This window comes from Symphalangus syndactylus, chromosome 14 (assembly GCF_028878055.3).
Source record: "Symphalangus syndactylus isolate Jambi chromosome 14, NHGRI_mSymSyn1-v2.1_pri, whole genome shotgun sequence".
In the NCBI taxonomy this organism is placed as follows: domain Eukaryota; kingdom Metazoa; phylum Chordata; class Mammalia; order Primates; family Hylobatidae; genus Symphalangus; species Symphalangus syndactylus.
Window position 1 is genome coordinate 43,568,846 of NC_072436.2, and position 13,733 is coordinate 43,582,578.

General features: G+C 40.6%; 1 pseudogene; it reads left to right on the forward strand.

Annotated features, from left to right (window-relative positions):
* LOC129463210 (RNA/RNP complex-1-interacting phosphatase-like) overlaps nt 1-13,733 on the forward strand; it is a 133,897-nt pseudogene that overhangs the window by 7,760 nt on the left and 112,404 nt on the right.

A 13,733-nucleotide genomic window follows, 5' to 3' on the forward strand; every position in this document is an offset into this window, starting at 1 on the left:
TCTTGGCTTATATTCTGGGTCCCCTAATTACTCTTTAATTATTTCTTTACAAGTGAAATAATACACATCTTTTATGGTTTTGCTTTATAGGATTTGCCAGAAACTATTCCTTACTTAAAAATTTTTACAGTTGGACATCAAGTGCCTGATGATGAGACTATTTTTAAATTCAAACACGCTGTTAATGGGTTTTTGAAAGAAAATAAAGATAATGGTGAGTTTTTGTTCTTACCTGAACTGTGGTGTGCATTATGAATGGGGTTGGGGATTTTTGGTATTTTTTATAGTTCTAACCTTAGACCTGTTGTATTTAATGATGCTAAGGTGATGAAAATGTCAGATGGTGCTAATAGGGTAAGATGTTTTTCCTTTTGTTGATCACAAATAATTTAACTTTGGAATGTTAAATTAGTTTTAGTGCAAAATATGAACTGAACTAGCTCATCTTTCTTTTTTAATTTGAATGGGAAATATATAATAAAATTAAAATGTTATTTTTGTCTTATATATTGGTTAAGAAGTGAGAGGTAGAAGAAAAGATTAAAAAACTCTGAATCTTAGAGTTATGTGAAAGAGACAAGAAAGGGCAAAGATTAAGAATGGGACAGACCCCAGAAGCAAAACAAGAAAGAGTGCACCAGTGGAATTGCCCCTTTGTCATATGTATTTAAGATACACGTATACATATGTAACAAACCTGCACATTGTGCACATGTACTCTAAAACTTAAAGTATAATAAAAAAAAAAGATATTTCTGCTGTTTTTCCGCTTTGAGTACAGATGGGGAAGGATACCACCACCTCTTATTCTTCACACGGGAGAACTTAAGCCAAAGGCTGGTGCTCTCTTGTTCCTGCTTTAAGATTTACCTTACTCTTTTGAAAATAGAACTTAACAGCTTCTTTATCTTAAGGATCCGGTTGCCTTTTTCTGGCATCTCTCTGCCAGAAAGAACATGATATTTGCCATATTTTAAGACTGAAGAAGCGGCCGGGCGCGGTGGCTCAAGCCCGTAATCCCAGCACTTTGGGAGGCCGAGGCGGGCGGATCACGAGGTCAGGAGATCGAGACCATCCTGGCTAACACGGTGAAACCCCGTCTCTACTAAAAATACAAAAAAATTAGCCGGGCATGTTGGCGGGTGCCTGTAGTCCCAGCTACTTGGGAGGCTGAGGCAGGAGAATGGCGTGAACCCGGGAGGCGGAGCTTGCAGTGAGCCGAGATCGCACCACTGCACTCCAGCCTGGGGGACAGAGCAAGACTCCTTCTGAAAAAAAAAAAAAGACTGAAGAAGCTTTTATCTTTGGAAAGCCACTGACACCCACAGGACAGAGGCTTCATTTGCCTTCTTTCCAAATTTAGCTTGAGGAGTGTACACTTTATTACATAAATCTGACAGTTAATACTCCTTTTTAAAAAATGTGATGGAGTAGTGGAGAAAGAATAGAGACAGAGGTGGGAAGATAGGAAATGGAAGGTGAGAGATAGAGACTGGATCAGTGGGTTTGAAGATAAAATTTCAAATTGTAACCCAGTCACTCACTTAATGTGGACACTAGCTTTTAATTATGTTAAACCTTGTACACAGATCTTCCCTTGTACTTTAACTTTAAAACTTGAGAGGTTTGGCTTTCTCATTTGTATAAGCTGTTGTCACAGAAATACTGCCTTTTCAGATATGAGGGTACTGCTGATGGCCTGTTCACTGCTTCTAGGCTCTTTTGTGTGAAAGTTTTATATAGCGTTTCATCTGTCCTGTGAGGGCTAGGAGGTCCTTATGAATACATGAGAACACATTTTTAAATCTTAGTTGTTCACATGTTACACTGATTGTAGTCAATTGGATAGACTGAACTCCATGTTGGTCTTCTGCCTGAGTTGTGCTGACTAAGTCTTGCAGTACTCACTGCCATTGCAGGCTTGGGACCTTGTTTGTAATCAGTTTTGGCTACCTCTGCTGTAGTTCCTTCTCACAGATACCAGGCTCACTGATAAAAAGAGGACACTACACTCTCCACTCTCTCCTAGAACTAGTAGGGACTGAGAAAATAAATTGATTCAGTAAATACTGAGATCCTTTTAGATTTGTTGTTAGAGCACAAAGACACAGAGGTGATAGCAGTCTTTGTTTTTTATTATAGCAGTTCACAGTTACCTAGGAAAATAAACATGTAGTGCATGTGGTTTAAGATGTGGGTTAGGCCGGGCGCGGTGGCTCACGCCTGTAATCACAGCACTTTGGGAGGCCCAGGCGGGCGGATCACGAGGTCAGGAGATCGAGACTATCCTGGCTAACACGGTGAAACCCCATCTCTACTAAAAATACAAAAAATTAGCCGTGCGTGGTGGCGGGCACCTGTAGTCCAAGCTACTCGGGAGGCTGAGGCAGGAGAATGGTGTGAACCCGGGAGGCGGAACTTTCAGTGAGCAGAGATGGCACCACTGCACTCCAGCCTGGGGGACAGAGCGAGACTCCGTCTCAAAAAAAAAAAAAAAAGATATGGGTTAATTATAGAACAAAAAAGCCGGGCACGGTGGCTCACGCCTGTAATCCCAGCACTTTGGGAGGCCGAGGCAGGCAGATCATGAGGTCAAGAGATCGATACCATCCTGGCTAACATGGTGAAACCCCATCTCTACTAAAAATACAAAAAAAAAAAAGAATTACCCGGGCATGGTGGCGGGTGCCTGTAGTCCCAGCTACTCGGGAGGCTGCAGCAGGAGAATGGTGTGAACCTGGGAGGCTAAACTTGCAGTGAGCCAAGATTGCGCCACTGCACTCCAGCCTGGGCAACAGAGCGAGACTCTATCTCAAAAAAAAAAAAAAAACCATAAAAGACAGTGCATCATAATAAAAGAATAAATTAAGTCCAGTGAGAATATAGAGGAGAGATTGAGGAAGGCCTGACAGGAGACATTTGAGCTGCAGGGACGAGAATTTTGCCAGGATGAGAAAAGGGCAGCCCAGTTTTGAGGATTAGGCACAAAAGGCACAGGGCCTAAAGCCATGGAGAGGCAGCCTCTTGTGTGATTAGAAGATAATGTGAAAAGACATGGAATTCATATGTTCATTTGCAACAAATAATTATATAACCTATGTTGAAGTCACTTTTCTAGAAAGTGGAAATAGAACAAAGTCCTTGCCCTTATATACTTTACATTCTAGTTGGGGAGAGAAACAAGCAAATAAATACATGGAATATATATGGTGATAAGTGCTTTGGAGAATAACAAAACACGATAAAGGGATGAGGGAAGAGGTGAGTGATCAGGAAGGCCTCTTTATGAAGATGTCATTTGAGCAGAACCTTAAAGGAAGTAATGAACCAAGCCATTGGGTGTCTGGGGAGGAGCGTCCTAAGGCAGAGGGAACAGCAGGTGCAAAGTCCCTGAGGCATGACTATGCTAGGCATGTTTGAGGAATGTTAAAGAGCCCAGTGTGGCTGGAGTGGAGTGAGTGAGGGTAAGAGCAGGAGAAACAGGATCAGAGAGGTTGGGGTTGGGCAGAAGGGAGGTGGATCATATCAGCCCTTGTAAATCATAGTTAGGATCATTGTGGACTTAGATCGGTTGGAAAGACAGATTGATATCAGTTTATGAAGGATTCTAAATGCCATGCTAAATTTGGGCTTCATGCTATGCTAAATTGAGATTTTTAAGCAAAACAACACAGCCAGGCTTATGTTTTAGAAAGATAACATCTGCCTTATGGAGGATCAGTTGAGATAGAGGTAGGGAGATTAGTTCTTTGTAGTAATCTAGGCTGGCAAAGATGAGTGCCTTCTTTTTTGAGATGGAGTCTCACTCTGTCACCAAGGCTGGAGTGCAGTGGCACTATGTTGGCACACTGCAGCCTCCGTCTCCTGCATTCAAGCAATTCTCCTGCCTCAGCCTCCCGAGTAGCTGGGATTACAGGCACCCACCACCACAACCGGCTAGTTTTTACATTTTAGTAGAGATGGGGTTTCACCATATTGGCCAGGCTGGTCTCGAACTCCTGACCTCAGGTGGTCCACCCACCTCGGCCTCCGAAAGGGCTGGGATTGCAGGCGTGAGCCACCACGTCCAGCAGAGTGCCTTCTTTTTTCTTTTCTTTCTTTTTTTTTTTTTTTTTGAGTAGTTGGGATTACAGGCTCCCACCACAATACCCAGCTAATTTTTTGTACTTTTAGTAGAGACGTGTTTTCACCATGTTGGCCAGGTTGGAAAGTGCTGGGATTACAGGAGTGAGCCACCACACCTGGCTGATGAGTGCCTTCTTTACCAGACGCTACCTAGTCACGGACACAGATTTTGCAAAGATAAACTACACTTTTTTAATTTAATTCCTCATGTAATTTTTTAAAAAGATGGACTAAGAAATACTGTGATGTAATGGGAAAAATCTTAGACTTGATTCTAGTCTTGTACTGCTTGCCTGCTTTGACTTACATCTCCAAGCCTTGCCTTTTCATTGTAAAATGTGAATAGTGCTATTTACCTGAGTACTTCACAGGGCAAGTAGACCTGTGGTATGTGTGGAGCACCGAACAACAGAAGGAATAGAAGCTCTTCGGGAACTCAAGAGTACTATGGAAACTGTCCTTAATATTCAATATCAAGAGTGAAGGCCTTTTATTTGTTTCATTCAGAAACAAATTTCATTCTTCTCTTAGCCTGTTGTTGCTTTCACTCCCTTTTTGTATAATTAAATCACTTGCTGATGGGCATTCTGTTTTAAGATAGATGGGTTTGTCTCATTGCAGTTTTAGCTGTTAGTGTCTGACCAGGCCTGCAGTTGACATCATTGAGTCTAATTAGGACTATGCAAAGTTTCCCAGAAGCAGTGAGTTTTGGCTTTCTGTTAGATGATTCTTTATAGTATGTTCCTAGAAAAAACAATTCCTCTTAAGAGTTATTCATTTTCAGGGCAGTGATAATGTTATACACTTGTTTATCTACTTCAGTTACTTAATCCTGTATTTTCTTTTTATAGACAAACTTATTGGTGTCCATCGTACCCATGGTTTAAACAGGACTGGCTACCTCATTTGCAGGTAAGTTGCCAACCCCAGAGGCAGACCATTTTAAAGTTGTTTTTGTCTGTTTACAATGGTAATGTAAGCTTGTTGTAAAAAATGGAACCGGTATAGAAATACATGAAGTAGAAGGCAGTCTTGATCCCCACCCAGAGATTACCACCATTAATAATTTAGTACACATCTTTTCAGACTCTAAAAATGCAGATTCAAGCATACATGTTATTGAATGGTATAATAGTTAGACATTCTGTTTTTTTAATTTAATACGTGATAGACATCGTTCTTTGAAAATACTTGGACTCCTTATTCTTTTTTTTTTGAGATGGAGTCTCGCTCTGTTGCCCAGGCTGGAGTGCAGTGGCACGATCTCGGCTCACTCCAAGTTCTGCCTCCCAGGTTCACGCAGTTCTCCTGCCTCAGCCTCCCAAGTAGCTGGGACTACAGGCGGCCTGCCACCATGCCCGGCTAATTTTTTGTATTTTTAGTAGAGGTAGGGTTTCACCGTGTTAGCCAGGATGATCTTGATCTCCTGACCTTGTGATCCATCCGCCTCAGCCTCCCAAAGTGCTGGGATTACAGGAGTGAGCCACCGCGCCTGGCCGGACTCCTTGTTCTTTTTAAGGGCTGCGTTGTTCTTTGCACACCGATGAACACAAAAGTCAGAAGTTTTTGATGTTATAAAACATTGAAGTAGTGAACATTTCTATGTAAATATTTTTGAATACATATCCCATAGCCCCGGAGGTAATTTCACTCAAAATAGAATTTCTGAATCAAATAGTATGTGTCCTTATGCTTTTTATGGATGTTGCCACACTGTACTGAGTTATGTTTGTTCATTCAGAAAATATCTCCTGAGCATCTATGATGTGTAGGCCCTGTGCTGGGTGTTAGCAAAGAGACTTGAGCTGCCCTTTGTGCATCCTAACAGTCTAGGGAGGGAGTAGATATTAAAGAATCACACAAATGCCTATAGAATTACAACTCCGACAAGTGCTGAGAAGGGGAGTGACGTGGTACAATGAGAGCATAGAATAGGGAGGATTTGACTTCAACAAGAGGGCTAGAGGTTTCTGTGGGGAGGTCTGAGCAAATATCTGAAGTGTGAGTGGGTGTTAACCAGGTAGGGATGTTGTGGAGAGAATTCTGAACATAAGGATCAGTAGAAACCATATAACAGGAAAACATATACTGTGTTGGAGGAACTGGCTAGGGAGACTGGGCCATAGGGGTAGTACGGCATTAAAATGGAGCTGGAAATATGGATAGGAGCTAAAACCATGCAGAGATATGTTTAAGGTTTTAGTCACTACCTTAAGAGCAATAGAAAACCATTGAATTTTTTTTGTTGGGGATGAATGTGGGGAACATTCAAATTTGTATTTTCAACCTATCATTTTGCTGCTGAGTGGAGAATACACTGCAGAGGGAAAGAGGCAGAAGCAGGGAGACAAGTTGGGAGGTGTTTGTAGGAATTGAGGCATAATGGTGGATTGGACCAGGGCATGGTGGCCATTTTGGTAGAAAGATACAGATATACTCTATAGAAATATTTAGGTAATATTGTTGTCAGGAGTTGGTGGTGAATTGAAGATGAGAGTGTGGAAGAAATGGCTGACAGTGATGGTGACTCCCAAGTTTCCGGCCCATTCTGTTGGTTATACAGTATTTTTTAGATATAATGTTAATATTTTTCCCAGTTTGTCTTTTGTTTGTTGTTGGTTTCTGATAAATACTCTGTCATATTAAGGAAGTCTCTATTTTTAGTGTATAAAGCATTTTGATAAAAAATGATTCTGCATTTTCTTTCCTTTTATTAAATTACATTAATGTAAATAAATATATAAATAGATTTTGTGGAGTTGAATCATCCTTGCATTCTTGAAAAACGTCTTTTTGTGGTCGTGGTATGTCATTCTTTAATAACTGCTGGATTTGATGTGCTGATATTTTCTTAGGATTTTTATATCTATAAGTTGAAATTGGACCTTTTTTGAAAAAACTTGATTTTTTTCTTTTCGTATATAAATGACCCAAATTATGTTGTTTTGTTAGATATTTGATTGATGTAGAAGGCGTGAGGCCTGATGATGCAGTTGAATGTAAGCATGAGGGTTGTCACTATTTTTCCCTTTTTATTAAAGTTAAAGGTGGAAATGTAGAAGAATTTCTCAAATTTTGGAAAAAAAGAAGTTTGTAATTTGTTTGTTCCAATATAAGATAGTCTTGCCGGCTGGGCGCGGTGGCTCACGCTTGTAATCCCAGCACTTTGGGAGGCCGAGGCGGGCGGATCACGAGGTCAGGAGATCGAGACCACGGTGAAACCCCGTCTCTACTAAAAATACAAAAAAAAAATTAGCCAGGCGTGGTGGCGGGCGCCTGTAGTCCCAGCTACTTGGAGAGGCTGAGGCAGGAGAATGGCGTGAACCCGGGAGGCGGAGCTTGCAGTGAGCCGAGATTGCTTCACTGCACTCCAGCCTGGGCGACAGAGCGAGACTCTGTCTCAAAAAAAAAAAAAAAAAAAAAAAAAAAAAAAGATAGTCTTGCCAAAAGTCTATAGCTGTAGGTGGAAGTAGTGAGATATAACAGCTTGAATAGTGAATTTCAGCTTAATTTGCTTTTTCTGGAAAGATTTGCTCTTCGTACAGTTATTTCTAACAGTTTATCCTCTCCTCCGTATTCAATAGGTGCCGGAGACATTGCTTAGAAAGATAAAACTGCATTGAAGACCTTCAGAATGGTCCTATCAGAAAGTAAGTCTTATGTTATATATGTGAGATTTGTGGATCAGGGAGATCTCTGTTTATATAATTTAAGTTGCATATGTTCATTCTTCTGGTAGCTTGTTTATTTGTTGGGAGGAGATGTAAACAAATAGGAATGGGAGAAGGAAGAAATTGTTATTTTCATATGCCAAAATATAGTCACTAAATTGACTACTAAATCTGGAAACCAGTAATATTGTGTGGAAATATTCTCTTTAAGGAATTGGAATTCCAGTGTACCCAGGTCAAGTGGTTTTGAAGACTCAGCACATCTCATGCAACCAGTCCACAATAAGCCTGTTAAACAAGGACCTAGGTATAATCTACATCAGATCCAGGGTCACTCAGCTCCTCGACATTTCCACACCCAGACCCAAAATTTGCAACAATCAGTCAGGTACCTCTCTCTGCTTTCCCTTTTCTAGAATTGAGATAGAAATTAATACTATAGTTAATGAAAACACATTATGATACTGATGAGGAATTCTGTGTTTTTTTTTTTTTTTTGGAGACAGAGTCTTGCTCTGTCATCCAGGCTGGAGTACAATGACGTGATCTCGGCTCACTGCAACCTTCACCTCACAGGTTCAAGCAATTCTCCTGCCTTAGCCTCCCAAGTAGCTGGGACTGCAGGCACCCGCCACCACGCACGGCTAATTTTTTGTATTTTTAGTAGAGATGGGGTTTCACCGTGTTAGACGGGATGGTCTTGATCTCCTGACCCTGTGATCTACCCCCTTCAGCTTCCCAAAGTGCTGGGATTATAGGCATGAGCCACCGCGCCTGGCCGATAAGGAATTCTTGCTGTTCGGTTTGAACCAGGAGATATTATTCTGCTCTGTATTTTGCATTTAGCACTGGAAAATCAGTTACAGGACAGGGAATATGTGACTTTTCAGAGGCAATTCTGAAAGGGACTTAGAAATTTTCATTGATTTTAAACTTAAGCCAAGAGTTTGATGTGGCTATCAAAAAGGATCTTATATTCTTAGGCTACATTAATGTAGTATAGTTTTTAGAATAAGGAAGATTGTTATTTGAGGAGTTGATATGAATTATAAGAAAAATAATAAAATCCTAATAGAGAAATTGCAAAGGATCTGAACAGATAAAACAACAAAAGTATTTTCACTTGGAAAATGGGGAAAATCTCAGTATGGTTAAAGTGGTACATTAGTATGAGTTCTCCAGAATGATAGAACCAGTAGGATGGATGGATGGATGGATGGATGGATGGATGATGGATGGGTAGATGGGTGGGTGGATGGGAGGAGGAGCTTTTTTATTCGGGGTATCAGCTTATGCACTTATGAAAGCTGAGAAGTTTCATAGTAGGCTGTCTGCAAACTGGAGAACCAGGGAAGCTGGTAGCAGTCAGTCCAACTCAGAAAGCCTCAGAACCACGGAAGGCAGTGGAGTAACTCTCAATCCAAGGCTGAAGGCCTGGGAATCTGGTAAGGGTTGGAGGACACTGGTATGAGTCCTCAAGTCCAAAGGCCGTGAAGCCTGGAGTTCTGATGTCTGAGAGTAGGAGAAGGTAAGGTATTCCAGCTCCTGGAAAGAGTACAATTTGCCTTTCCTCTGCCTTTTTGTTGTATGCAGGCCCCCAGCCTACTGGATGGTACCTACCCATCCTGAGGGTGGATCCTCCCACTCAGTCCACCCACTCACACACCAGTATCCTCTGGACACACCCTCATAGACGCTCCCAGAAATAATACTTTGCCAGCTATCTATATATCTCTTAACCCAGTCAAGTTGACACCTAAAATTAACTATCACAAATAGCAAGGCATTATTCTTTGACTATTTGACTATTAATTTAGCAACAGTTTTGTTTGCTTGTTTTTTTTTTTTTTTTTTTTTTTTTTGGAGATGAAGTCTCGCCCTGTTGGCCAGACTGGAGTGCAGTGGTGCAGTCTTGGCTCACTGCAACCTCCACCTCCCAGGTTCAAGCAATTCTCCTGCGTCAGCCTCCCGAGTAGCTGGGATTACCGGCACTGCCACCACGCCCAGCTAATTTTTGTATTTTAGTAGAAATGGGGGTTTTACCATGTTGGCCAGGCTGGTCTTGAACTCCTGACCTCAGGTGATCCGCCTGCGTCGGCCTCCCAAAGTGCTGGGATTACAGGCATGAACCATCTTGCCCAGCCAGTTTAGCAACAGTTTTTGATAAGCACTCCATTGTAGTGGTTGTCAGTCTGGACCTGGATTTGCATCTTGGCTTTGTTACTCGCCTGCTTTGTCATCTTGGATAAGATACTTAACCTATCTACATTTCCTTTTTCCCATCAGTCAGATATTTTAATAATACATACCCCATAGTGGTTGGTATTGACAGTTAACATGAATTTAAACAGTTTAGCACATTGTAAACACTTTGAAAAATAGATTGCCATTTTTAAGCCAGGTGCATTGGCTCACACCTGTAATCCCAGCACTTAGGGAGGCTGAGGTGGGAGGACTGCTTGGGCCCAGGAGTTTGAGACCACCCTGGGCAACATGCTGGAATCCTGTTTTTATTAAAAAAAGGAAAAAAAACTTAAAAAAAATTGACATTTTTAAAAGATGTAAACAAACATTTCAAAAATATGTCGCTTGTGGCACTGAAAATTGGTATAAGCCTTTTGAAGCACAATTTCAAGAGCCATAAAAATACTTTACCTAGTAATTTCACTCTGAGACTAAGGAAATACTTCAAAGTACAGAAAAAGCTATATTTACTTAATCATTTGGCACTTTTCTCAAACTCCTTTCCATGTGTCAGATGCTGGGCTAGCTCAGGATACAGTAGTATATGTTTTGCATGTTAATCCCAGCATTATTTGTGGTTGTGGAAAAACTTGTAGCTGCAGTATTTCTAACAGTGGAGAATGTAGCTAAATAATTATATCCATACTATAACATTTTATAAAGCCATCGAAAGTGTTAGCTCATTTATGATAAGTGAAAATAATAGGCTGTGATTCAACAGTCAGAAAAAGATGCTGGGGAAAAGAACAAAAGGAAATACTAACTAATTGAATTATAGTAAGTGGGATTGAGGGCTGTGTAGCGGGGGTTAGTTTTTCTTTTCTCAGATTTCCAAATTTTCTTTATTTATTTTTTTTCAAGACGGAGTTTCGCTATTGTTGCCCAAGCTGGAGTGTAATGGTGTGATCTTGGCTCACCACAGCCTCCACCTCCCGGGTTCAAACGATTTTCCTGCCTCAGCCTCCTGAGTAGCTGGGATTACAGGCTCCCACCACCACACCCGGCTAACTTTGTATTTTTAGTAGAGATGGGGTTTCTTCATGTTGGTCAGGCTGGTCTCAAACTCCCGATTTCAGGTGATCCGCCTGCCTTGGCCTCCCAAAGTGCTGGGATTACAGATGTGAGCCACCACGCCCAGCCCCAAATTTTCTTTTGTATAATTACATGAGATATTCTGGTCTTGCTTTTGAAACAAGTAAATTTAAATCCTAATTTTTCTAATTTGTTGCATATACCATCATTAAAGTTTTTCACACTTTATAATTAATTTATGTATGTTTGTTTATAAAGTGGAAGCAGCTATCTGTTTTCAGTACTAAATAGCTTATTCTGTCTTATGTCAACCCTGCCAGACTTTGGGAGAGAAAGTATTTGATTAGAATAGTATGGGCATGCATTTATCTCTGTAGGGAAAGGTGGAAAGGCTTCTGGGAATCCACGGTGTGCCAGGGCATCGTAGGTAATTGAAATGTATTTTCTTAATTTAGCTTCATAACAGCTCATGAAGGTGAAAAGTATTATTAGCCCCATTTTATAAAGAACTTAGGGAAATAACAATGAAGTATTTTATCTACTAAGGTCACACAGGTAGGAAACAGTAGAATATATATTATTTTGTAAATGTATAAATTTAAAACATTTTATGAAAATATAAATTTAAAATAAATAAAAATTATTGCATTAATCCTAGTAATGGCTTATTACTTTTTGTTTTGCTTTAAGAAAATTTTCAGAGAATCCGCATGTTTACCAGAGACGCCATCTCCCTTCTCCTGGTCCCCCTGGAGAGGACTATTCACACAGGAGGTACTCTTGGAATGTGAAGCCCAATGCCAGTCGGGCAGCCGAGGATAGAAGAAGGTGGTATCCTTACAATTACTCCAGACTTTCCTATCCAGCCTGTTGGGAATGGACCCAGTGATACAAACCTGTCCTGGAATTCTACCTGGAGACCAGAGCTGGCCTGAAGATTACTGGTATGACTTTAATTAGTTCAGGTTTAATCAGGTTTCTTTATTGTTCCCTTACGTATTCAAGCTTAAGGAAAAATTGCATTGCTGTTTACTTCTTTGCTGATAAATTTGCAGTAATTACTGCGTTGCAGGAAAAACAATCTGTTATTCCAGTCTTGAATTTTTCTAAAAGAAGACAATATTTTAGAACTGAAGCATTAAGAACTTCCCTTGCAAATTATTTTTAAAATTCTACCTTGTTTATCTATGTATTTCTTTCTGACTAGACTTGTGATATGCGTGTGTTTATGTACAGAAATTTTTAGCGTTTTTGTTATGTTCTGTTATTGACCCAAAGGCCATCTTTATTTTCTATAACTGTTCACAATTTATATTAAAATCTGCTTAGGAGATAATTTCTTTAGAACCTAGTTACTACCTGTAATTAATTGTGGTATTTTTGTGATTAGATATTACTTTCTTTGGCAGTCAGTTGTCGGATTTGACCAACTTCCTTTGACTGAATTGTCAGATATACCGTCTCACACAGGAGTGGATGAACTTTTAGGGATTGTCAATTGAGCAAGAGAGACTGACTGATAAACCAGATTGCTGGTTTATTCAATTATAGTGAGTAATTTACCTGGCAGGGTAATTGCCATCAACTGGGTAGAACTATCCAGAAAACTTGGAAACTTTTATAAAGGTGATGAACAGAGTAGAATATGTCCATTTAAAGGCTGTGGATATCTGGCAAGACTACTGTGTTATTGCTCTGTTGTTGAATATAACCTCCTGGGATCTTTCTCCAGTTGCCTCTCCTCTTAAGTGGAGTTGTGGTTTACCTTTTTTTTTTTTTTTTTTTTTTTTTTGAGACAGGGTCTTGCTCTGTCACCCAGACTGGAGTGCAGTGGTGCCATCTAGGCTCACTGCAACCTCCGCCTCCTGGCTCAAGTGATCCTCCCACCTCAGCTTCGCTAGTAGCTGGGACTACAGGTGTGGACTACAATGCCTGGCCAATTTTTTGTATTTTTTTTTATAGAGACCGGGTTTTGCCATGTTGCCCAGGCTGGTCTCAAACTCCCTAGCTCAAGCGAATCCACTCACCTCAGCCTCCCAAAGTGTTGGGTTTATAGCCATGAGCCACTGTGCCTGGCCTACCTTCACTTTTTCCAAGTTGTCTCTTCTGCTGCTATACCTGTGGAACACACAGACCGATCATTGGGGAGGGTAATTATTTTTAGTTGCAGAGGAAGCCAGAAACCTTTGATGGCTCAAAGAAATGTCTCATCATCATAACACATAGTAAGCCTCAGTAAATACTTGATGAATACTTGAGCAACCTGGCTTCATTTTTTAATTATTTTTATTAATTAATTTATTTATTTTTAAATTTTTGGTAGAGATAAGGTCTCACTTTGTTGCCCAGGTTGGTCTTGAACTCCTGAGCTCAAGCGATCCTCCTGCCTTGGCCTCCCAAAGTGCTGGGATTACTGGCATGAGCCACCATGCCCAGCCATTGGCTTCATTTTTTAAAGCATCTGATTTTGAGGATTTGTGTCATTGAATGTCTGATGCTGCACGTGATAGTTATTTTCTCTTCTCTCATGTATGAACAACATCTGGACCCTGATCTTAAGGAGCTACTGTAGCTCAGCTGTTCTTGGCTGTACCTGATTAGCTCAGTCAGGTTGCTGTTGTAGAACCCCAAAAGTTAGGTTCATGTACCTGGTGCACAGTA